We start from the raw sequence: 10,525 nt of genomic DNA on the forward strand, positions 1-10,525 counted from the left end.
GTGTGGCCTGCTCTGTATAACAATTTCAGGAAGGAAAAGGTATCCATGCTTTATCCTTGTGGTCATATATTTACTACTCCTAAAATATAGTACTTTAGGAATGATCACATAGACCAAATTAATGAGAAAATCAACAGTATTCATCTAATGACTCTCAGGAAATGAAAACATTCACCAATGGATTAGAAATAAAAATCAGGAAAATCAGACCTAATCTGTCTCTGGTTTCTTGAATTATATTCTCAGTGGGAACCACATACAAGAGATAATTAAGTCCATGTCGTTAAAACCTTTTTTATACTTAGTTTTTATGTTGTTGCCCTTGAATATGTATTTGGTGCCTATTTTGGATAGTTGTTTGTTTCAGATTATAATCATTATCATTATTATTGCTATTATTTTTTATACATAAGTGTTTCGCTTGATGTAATAGCTATGTATCACATACATGCAATTCCCACAGAATCCAGTCAGGGTCCATGAATTCCTCCTGGAACTGGGGTATCCTTTTGGTTCTATGTTAAGCAAATGCTAAAAATGGATGAACTATCTCTCCAGGCCCTGCCCGTGACTTTTATCCTTCCTTTTATACTGTATTAGTTGAACTGGATCAAACTCAACCAAAGAGAGAAGGTTTGTGATAACTACAGGAATACATATATGGGATAGGATTGCTTATTGTCTAAACTGCCAGTCACCCATGAGGGCATTAGTGGATACAGCATCATAACTCAGCATCTCATATTGTAAGGGTTAGAGCAGAACTGGCGAATCTCATCCTGTGTTACGATGTAGATTAAACTCATCAGATTAAATTAAGAATTGAAAAACTCTCCTGGGGTTGAAAGTGGTAAGGAAATCATGTTGATGTATCATAAAGCCAGTGCTAAGAGCAGGATTCAAACTAGTCTGGGGGGATGAAGCCCGCAGAAGAGACCACAGAACTTTGGTGGAGAATGATTCAGTTCAAAACTGGGAAGGGAGAAGGATGGATCATATTGTTCTAGAAGATCTTCCAACATTTAAAAAGTGTTTCTTACAGATCAGTGAATGAATCTTGTAAAGCAACTTCCAGAATGAATTTCTGATACGAACCATCAGCCTGAGGATTTATGTGTGAAAGAAGAAACTTTGTGTCTCTCCAGAAAGTTGCTTTCAAAGCAACAGCTAAAAGTATCCATCCTATGAATGATACATAGATATATACACATTATAGCAGGATGAATACAGAGTTTCTTCAGATCCATGAATGAGGTATTTAGCAGTTGACCTGGCTCAGCAATTAAGGAAATTTGTGCCAACTCTTGAGACCTGAGCTCCTTCCCTATGAGTCCCATGATAGAAGAAAAGAGCAAATTTCAGAAAACTTGTCTCAGATTTTTATGTATTTGGGGTTTCCTGGTTTTGGTCCACAGAAGGAAGGTAATCTAGTTTTCCAATTCTTGTTTATCCTATAATACTTCTTCCTGATGCACTCATGCAAATATATTACTGTTCATTTCATTGATAGTTTACGTTTGCTATTTGAATTCTGTTGCCAATAATTATATGAAATAAGAAGCACTGTATCAAAGCATCATATGAAAATCATGCTAAGGGAATGTGGCCATTGGTATTTTGTAAAGAGCTGAAATTGTTTTTTTTTCTATTATTTATTTTTGGCTTCTTTTTTAAAGATCAAGTGTACACAAGTGTGCAGTGTTATTTCTGTGTTTTCAGTTCTATGCCATTGATAACTCTGTTTATGTACCAATGACATGTGGCTTTTATCACTATTGCTCTGTAGTACAGCTTGAGGTCAGGGTTGATGATTCCCCTGCCATTCTTTCATTGTTAAGAATTGTTTTTGCGACTTCTAGTTTCTACCTGCACTCAGAGCTGCACCTTTCCCACAGCTCTCTTTATCCAAATGCCATTGGGAAGAGAGCTGTACTTTCAGAAGTGTGGACAATAATAAGAGCTCAGGAGAGACCACCTTCTGCTCACATTCCTGGTCCTCGAGGAACCTGTCTCGTGCCCTCAGTACCCTCTGGCACAGGAACCTTGGAACAGTTGATTTAGAGGATCTAGTACTTCAGGTGTCCTCCTTCCAGTCTGATTCCCATACTTTTTTTGTCTCATCTTCCTAGGTTTCCTGACCACTGAGTGGAGAGATTTGACGGAAATTTCCCATTTTGAACTAAGTGCCAATCAATCTCTCTCTCTCTCTATCTCTCTCTCTCTCTCTCTCTCTCTCTCTCTCTCTCTCTCTCCTGAATATTTCATGAGTATTGCAAAAATATCAATAGTAAACACTTTATAAGTACATAGTTGTTTCAGATCAATAGTGTTTGATTTTACCATAGTTTTCTAACTATTTAATCTCAGGTTGGTGGACAGCCAAGAATCTCTCAAACATTTAATAAATCCTTAAAATGTACTTGTTTATATAAAATATTCATTTAGGTAGTAATATAAAAGTTTCATTGAGTTATAATTTCAAATTGGATTCAGAGATAATAATAATGATTTATTTTTAAAATAGGTACTAAAATCTTAATTAGTCCTACTCCATTTTTTTTTTCATTTTTTTTTTATTAACTTGAGTATTTCTTATATACATTTCGAGTGTTATTCCCTTTCCCGGGTTCCGGGCAAACATCCCCCTCCCCCCTCCCCTTCCTTATGGGTGTTCCCCTCCCAACCCTCCCCCCATTGCCGCCCTCCCCCCATAGACTAGTTCACTGGGGGTTCAGTCTTAGCAGGACCCAGGGATTCCCCTTCCACTGGTGCTCTTACTAGGATATTCATTGCTACCTATGGGGTCAGAGTCCAGGGTCAGTCCATGTATAGTCTTTAGGTAGTGGCTTAGTCCCTGGAAGCTCTGATTGCTTGGCATTGTTGTACTTTTGGGGTCTCGAGCCCCTTCAAGCTCTTCCAGTTCTTTCTCTGATTCCTTCAATAGGGGACCTATTCTCAGTTCAGTGGTTTGCTGCTGGCATTCGCCTCTGTATTTGCTGTATTCTGGCTGTGTCTCTCAGGAGAGATCTACATCCGGCTCATGTCGGTCTGCACTTCTTTGCTTCATCCATCTTGTCTAATTGGGTGGCTGTATATGTATGGGCCACATGTGGGGCAGGCTCTGAATGGGTGTTCCTTCAGTCTCTGTTTTAATCTTTGCCTCTCCCTTCCCTGCCAAGGGTATTCTTTTTCCTCATTTAAAGAAGGAGTGAAGCATTCACATTTTGATCATCTGTCTTGAGTTTCATTTGTTCTAGGGATCTAGGGTAATTCAAGCATTTGGGCTAATAGCCACTTATCAATGAGTGCATACCATGTATGTCTTTCTGTGATTGGGTTAGCTCACTCAGGATGATATTTTCCGGTTCCAACCATTTGCCTACGAATTTCATAAACTCGTTGTTTTTGATAGCTGAGTAATATTCCATTGTGTAGATGTACCACATTTTCTGTATCCATTCGTCTGTTGAAGGGCATCTGGGTTCTTTCCATTTTCTGGCTATTATAAATAAGGCTGCGATGAACATAGTGGAGCACGTGTCTCTTTTATATGTTGAGGCGTCTTTTGGGTATATGCCCAAGAGAGGTATAGCTGGATCCTCAGGCAGTTCAATGTCCAATTTTCTGAGGAACCTCCAGACTGATTTCCAGAATGGTTTTACCAGTCTGCAATCCCACCAACAATGGAGGAGTGTTCCTCTTTCTCCACATCCTCGCCAGCATCTGCTGTCACCTAAGTTTTTGATCTTAGCCATTCTCACTGGTGTGAGGTGAAATCTCAGGGTTATTTTGATTTGCATTCCCCTTATGACTAAAGATGTTGAACATTTCTTTAGGTGTTTCTCAGCCATTCGGCATTCCTCAGCTGTGAATTCTTTGTTTAGCTCTGAACCCCATTTTTAATAGGGTTATTTGTTTCCCTGCGGTCTAACTTCTTCAGTTCTTTGTATATTTTGGATATAAGGCCTCTATCTGTTGTAGGATTGGTAAAGATCTTTTCCCAATCTGTTGGTTGCCGTTTTCTCCTAACCACAGTTTCCTTTGCCTTACAGAAGCTTTGCAGTTTTATGAGATCCCACTTGTCGATTCTTGATCTTAGAGCATAAGCCATTGTTGTTTTGTTCAGGAAATTTTTTCCAGTGCCCATGTGTTCCAGATGCTTCCCTAGTTTTTCTTCTATTAGTTTGAGTGTGTCTGGTTTGATGTGGAGGTCCTTGATCCACTTGGACTTAAGCTTTGTACAGGGTGATAAGCATGGATCGATCTGCATTCTTCTACATGTTGACCTCCAGTTGAACCAGCACCATTTGCTGAAAATGCTATCTTTTTTCCATTGGATGGTTTTGGCTCCTTTGTCAAAAATCAAGTGACCATAGGTGTGTGGGTTCATTTCTGGGTCTTCAATTCTATTCCATTGGTCTATCTGTCTGTCTCTGTACCAATACCATGCAGTTTTTATCACTATTGCTCTGTAATACTGCTTGAGTTCAGGGATAGTGATTCCCGCTGAAGTCCTTTTATTGTTGAGGATAGCTTTAGCTATCCTGGGTTTTTTGTTATTCCAGATGAATTTGCAAATTGTTCTGTCTAACTCTTTGAAGAATTGGATTGGTATTTTGATGGGGATTGCATTGAATCTGTAGATTGCTTTTGGTAAAAATGGCCATTTTTACTATATTAGTCCTGCCAATCCATGAGCATGGGAGATCTTTCAATCTTAAGAGGTCTTCTTCAATTTCTTTCCTCAGTGTCTTGAAGTTCTTATTGTACAGATCTTTTACTTGCTTGGTTAAAGTCACACCGAGGTACTTTATATTATTTGGGTCTATTATGAAGGGTGTCGTTTCCCTAATTTCTTTCTCGGCTTGTTTCTCTTTTGTATAGAGGAAGGCAACTGATTTATTTGAGTTAATTTTATACCCAGCCACTTTGCTGAAGTTGTTTATCAGTTTTAGTAGTTCTCTGGTGGAACTTTTGTGATCACTTAAATATAATATCATGTCATCTGCAAATAGTGATATTTTGACCTCTTCTTTTCTGATCTGTATCCCCTTGATCTCCTTTGTTTTCTGATTGCTCTGGCTAGAACTTCAAGAACTATATTGAATAAGTAGGGAGAGAGTGGGCAGCCTTGTCTAGTCCCTGATTTTAGTGGGATTGCTTCAAGTTTCTCTCCATTTAGTTTAATGTTAGCAACTGGTTTGCTGTATATGACTGTTACTATGTTTAGGTATGGGCCTTGAATTCCTATTCTTTCCAGGACTTTTATCATGAAGGGGTGTTGAATTTTGTCAAATGCTTTCTCAGCATCTAATGAAATGATCATGTCGTTTTGTTCTTTCAGTTTGTTTATATAATGGATCACGTTGATGGATTTCCGTATATTAAACCATCCCTGCATGCCTGGGATGAAGCCTACTTGATCATGTTGGATGATTGTTTTGATGTGCTATTGAATTCGGTTTGCCAGAATTTTATTGAGTATTTTTGCGTCGATATTCATAAGGGAAATTGGTCTGAAGTTCTCTTTCTTTGTTGTGGCTTTGTGTGGTTTAGGTGTAAGAGTAATTGTGGCTTCATAGAAGGAATTCGGTAGGGCTCCATCTGTTTCAATTTTGTGGAATAGTTTGGATAATATTGGTATGAGGTCTTCTATGAAGGTTTGATAGAATTCTGCACTAAACCCGTCTGGACCTGGGCTCTTTTTGGATGGGAGACCTTTAATGACTGCTTCTATTTCCTTAGGAGTTATGGGGTTGTTTAACTGGTTTATCTATTCCTGATTTAACTTCGATACCTGGTATCTGTCTAGGAAATTGTCCATTTCCTGAAGATTTTCAAATTTTGTTGAATATAGGTTTTTATAGTAAGATCTGATGATTTTTTGAATTTCCTCTGAATCTGTAGTTATGTCTCCTTTTTCATTTCTGATTTTGTTAATTTGGACGCACTCTCTGTGTCCTCTCGTTAGTCTGGCTAAGGGTTTATCTATATTGTTGATTTTCTCAAAGAACCAACTTTTGGTTCTGTTGATTCTTTCTATGGTCCTTTTTGTTTCTACTTGGTTGATTTCAGCTCTGAGTTTGATTATTTCCTGCCTTCTACTCCTCCTGGGTGTATTTGCTTCTTTTTGTTCTAGAGCTTTTAGGTGTGCTGTCAAGCTGCTGACATATGCTCTTTCCTGTTTCTTTCTGCAGGCACTCAGCGCTATGAGTTTTCCTCTTAGCACAGCTTTCATTGTGTCCCATAAGTTTGAGTGTGTTGTATCTTCATTTTTATTAAATTCTAAAAAGTTTTTAATTTCTTTCTTTATTTCTTCCTTGACCAGAGTAGAGCATTGTTCAATTTCCACGTATATGTAGGCATTCGTCCCTTATTGTTATTGAAGAACAGTTTTAGGCCGTGGTGGTCCGATAGCACGCATGGGATTATTTCTATCTTTCTGTACCTGTTGAGGCCCGTTTTTTGACCAATTATATGGTCAATTTTGGAGAAAGTACCATGAGGAGCTGAGAAGAAGGTATATCCTTTTGCTTTAGGATAGAATGTTCTATAAATATCCGTTAAGTCCATTTGGCTCATGACTTCTCTTAGTCTGTCGACATCACTGTTTAATTTCTGTCTCCATGATCTGTCCATTGATGGAGTGGGGTGTTGAAATCTCCCACTATTATTGTGTTAGGTGCAATGTGTGTTTTGAGCTTAGTAAGGTTTCTTTTACGTATGTAGGTGCCCTTGTATTTGGGGCATAGATATTTAGGATTGAGAGTTCATCTTGGTGGATTTTTCCTTTGATGAATATAGTGTCCTTCCTTATCTTTTTTGATGACTTTTAGTTGAAAATTGATTTTATTTGATATTAGAATGGCTACTCCAGCTTGCTTCTTCTGACCATTTGCTTGGAAAGTTGTTTTCCAGCCTTTCACTCTGAGGTAGTGTCTGTCTTTGTCTCTGAGGTGTGTTTCCTGTAGGCAGCAGAATGCAGGGTCCTCGTTGCGTATCCAGTTTGTTAATCTCTGTCTTTTATTGGGGAGTTGAGGCCATTGATATTGAGAGATATTAAGGAATAGTGATTATTGTTTTTCTTTATATTCATATTTGGATGTGAGGTTATGTTTGTGTGCTTTCATTCTCTTTGTTTTGTTGCCAAGACGATTAGTTTCTTGCTTCTTCTAGGGTATAGCTTGCCTCCTTATGTTGGGCTTTACCATTTATTATCCTTTGTAGTGCTGGATTTGTGGAAAGATATTGTGTAAATTTGGTTTTGTCATGGAATATCTTGGTTTCTCCATCAATGTTACTTGAGAGTTTTGCTGGATACAGTAACCTGGGCTGGCATTTGTGTTCTCTTAGGGTCTGTATGACATCAGTCCAGGATCTTCTGGCCTTCATAGTTTCTGGCGAGAAGTCTGGTGTGATTCTGATAGGTCTCCCTTTATATATTACTTGACCTTTTTCCCTTACTGCTTTTAATATTCTTTCTTTATTTTGTGCGTTTGGTGTTTTGACAATTATGTGATGGGAGGTGTTTCTTTTCTGGTCCAATCTATTTGGAGTTCTGTAGGCTTCTTGTATGTCTATGGGTATCTCTTTTTTTAGGTTAGGGAAGTTTTCTTCTATGATTTTGTTGAAGATATTTACTGGTCCTTTGAGCTGGGAGTCTTCACTCTCTTCTATACCTATTATCCTTTGGTTTGATCTTCTCATTGAGTCCTGGATTTCCTGTATGGTTTGGACCAGTAGCTTTTTCCGCTTTACATTATCTTTGACAGTTGAGTCAATGATTTCTATGGAATCATCTGCTCCTGAGATTCTCTCTTCCATCTCTTGTATTCTGTTGCTGAACCTTGTATCTACAGCTCCTTGTCTCTTCTTTTGGTTTTCTATATCCAGGGTTGTTTCCATGTGTTCTTTCTTGATTGCTTCTATTTCCATTTTTAATTCCTTCAACTGTTTGATTGTGTTTTCCTGGAATTCTTTCAGGGATTTTTGTGTCTCCTCTCTATGGGCTTCTACTTGTTTATTTATGTTTTCCTGGAATTCTTTCAGGGATTTTTGCGATTCTTTCAGGCATTTTTGCGATTCCTTTCTGTAGGCTTCTACTTGTTCTCTAAGGGATTTCTTCATGTCTTTCTTGAAGTCCTCCAGCATCATGATCAAATATGATTTTGAAACTAGATCTTGCTTTTCTGGTGTGTTTGGATATTCCGTGTTTGCTTTGGTGGGAGAATTGGGCTCCGATGATGCCATGTAGTCTTGGTTTCTGTTGCTTGGGTTCCTGCGCTTGTCTCTCGCCATCAGATTATCTCTAGTGTTACTTTGTTCTGCTATTTCTGACAGTGGCTAGACTGTCCTATAAGCCTGTGTGTCAGGAGTGCTGTAGACCTGTTTTCCTCTCTTTCAGTCAGTTATGGGGACAGAGTGTTCTGCTTTCGGGTGTGTAGTTTTTCCTCTCTACAGGTCTTCAGCTGTTCCTTAGGGCCTGTGTCTTGAGTTCACCAGGCAGCTTTCTTGCAGCAGAAAATTTGGTCTTACCTGTGGTCCCGAGGCTCAAGTTCGCTCGTGGGGTGCTGCCCACGGGCTCTCTGCAGCGGGAGCAACCAGGAAGACCTGTGCCGCCCCTTCCGGGAGCTTCAGTGCACCAGGGTTCCAGATGGTCTTTGGCTTTTTCCTCTGGCGTCCGAGATGTGTGTGCAGGGAGCAGTCTCTTCTGGTTTCCCAGGCTTGTCTGCCTCTCTGAAGGTTTAGCTCTCCCTCCCACGGGATTTGGGTGCAGAGAACTGTTTATACGGTCTGTTTTTTCAGGTTCCGGCGGTGTCTCAGGCAGGGGTCCTGCCGCTCCTGGGCCCTCCCCCACGGGAGCCCAGAGGCCTTATACAGTTTCCTCTTGGGCCAGGGATGTGGGTAGCGGTGAGCAGTGTTTGTGGTCTCTTCTGCTCTGCAGCCTCAGGAGTGCCCACCTGACCAGATGGTTGGGTCTCTCTCTCACCGGGTCTGGGAGCAGAGAGCTGCTGCGGGCCGGGATCCGCAGGTGTGGGACTTCCGTTAAAGGAGAGAGCTGAAATTCTTACTGGACACAAACTGCTGTAAAAGGTCTTCTCTAAATTCCTGGTGTAGAAGCCGGTATTCCCTAACAGAGTGTAGAGGATGAATCTCTCTGTACAGAGAAAAGGGATTTAGTACAATTATCACAGGTTGTGGACCACGTAATTTACCAAAGACTGTATATTTGTAAAGACCAAGAATCCAGGAGTTGATCAGTCCACAAGCCTAAATGTCTCATCTGGTCATTATTATATTGTTAAATCTTCAGTAAGCAGGTTCTATTGTCTGTGAGGGTTTGGTAGCAATGAGATTCCAACCTTGGAAAAGTAGAAGCTTCTTTCTTTCATGTTTTCTATGGGCTTCAAGTATAATGCACTGTTAAGAATACATCGAGATTGCCATTTTTTCAATAGACCAGTACATTAAACTGAACGTTCTTTTCAGGGAAGCTGCAGCCTCAGAGCACAGCCAAGAATTATGGGAACTGCAAGACCCAGTCTGGGAATATGTTCCTGTTCATCGAGCCCACCTTCAAGTATTGCAGAAATAACCAAGAAATCCTCAATCAACTCCCTTTCAAGCATTGTCTTCTGGGATATGTAGACATCACAGCCACTAACAAAACCAACTCAATTCAAGATTATGTACAACAGCTCACTGGAGTAAGAATATTTCCTTGGGTCTTTATAGGTAATCAAAGACTTCATAGGCAGATGCAGTGATCTAATCTTCCTGCAAAAGAATGGGGAGCTGAAGACGTGTCTGAAGCAGATTGGAGATCTGCTGTTATGAAAAGGGTGTCAGTAAATCCCATGCTGACAACTGTCATCCAGGCATGCTGAAGGCCAGCACACCTGAGACTTGATGTGCATCATGGAGGAGGACAGTATTTTTGTGACTTGGTTTTTCAAAAAATTGGCTTTTAATCTATTCCTCAGTGCTAAAATATGATGCTGTTTTCACATGAATACATGGGGTAGGGAGCTTAAGAGGTCACACAGGATTGATTATCCATACTTCATGTGCTGATATGTCTCTACCTCTAAGCCCATGTTTAACAATCCAGTGCATCTAAATTTCCAGTGAATCAATTACTATTTTTCTATCATGCTGTTCTGCTAATGTCATTTTGCAGACGTCCATTTCCTAAAGATAATTAAAACTATGAATATTGTTTATGATCTACACACAGGCCTTTACCACTTCTGCATTTACAGCTCTCAAATGGTATTCTCAAATTTTTCTCCCACAAGCACAGAATTACAATGGTGTGAGGATGGTGTTTGAAAAATCAGATGAAAAATTTTAGCATAGTTGTTCCTCACTGTAGCAATATTAATGTGGATGGCTGAACATATGATGAATTCAGCTCTGTTCACAAACTGGTTACTTGCCAAGAAAATCCCAAACAGTTGTGAGTTAATTGTAGTCAGAGTCCCAGAAAACTCAAATATGAAATGCAAAATTTCAGAGCTCTCCT

This window comes from Rattus norvegicus, chromosome Y (genome assembly GCF_021556685.1).
Source record: "Rattus norvegicus strain SHRSP/BbbUtx chromosome Y, alternate assembly SHRSP_T2T, whole genome shotgun sequence".
NCBI classification, from domain to species: Eukaryota; Metazoa; Chordata; class Mammalia; order Rodentia; family Muridae; genus Rattus; species Rattus norvegicus.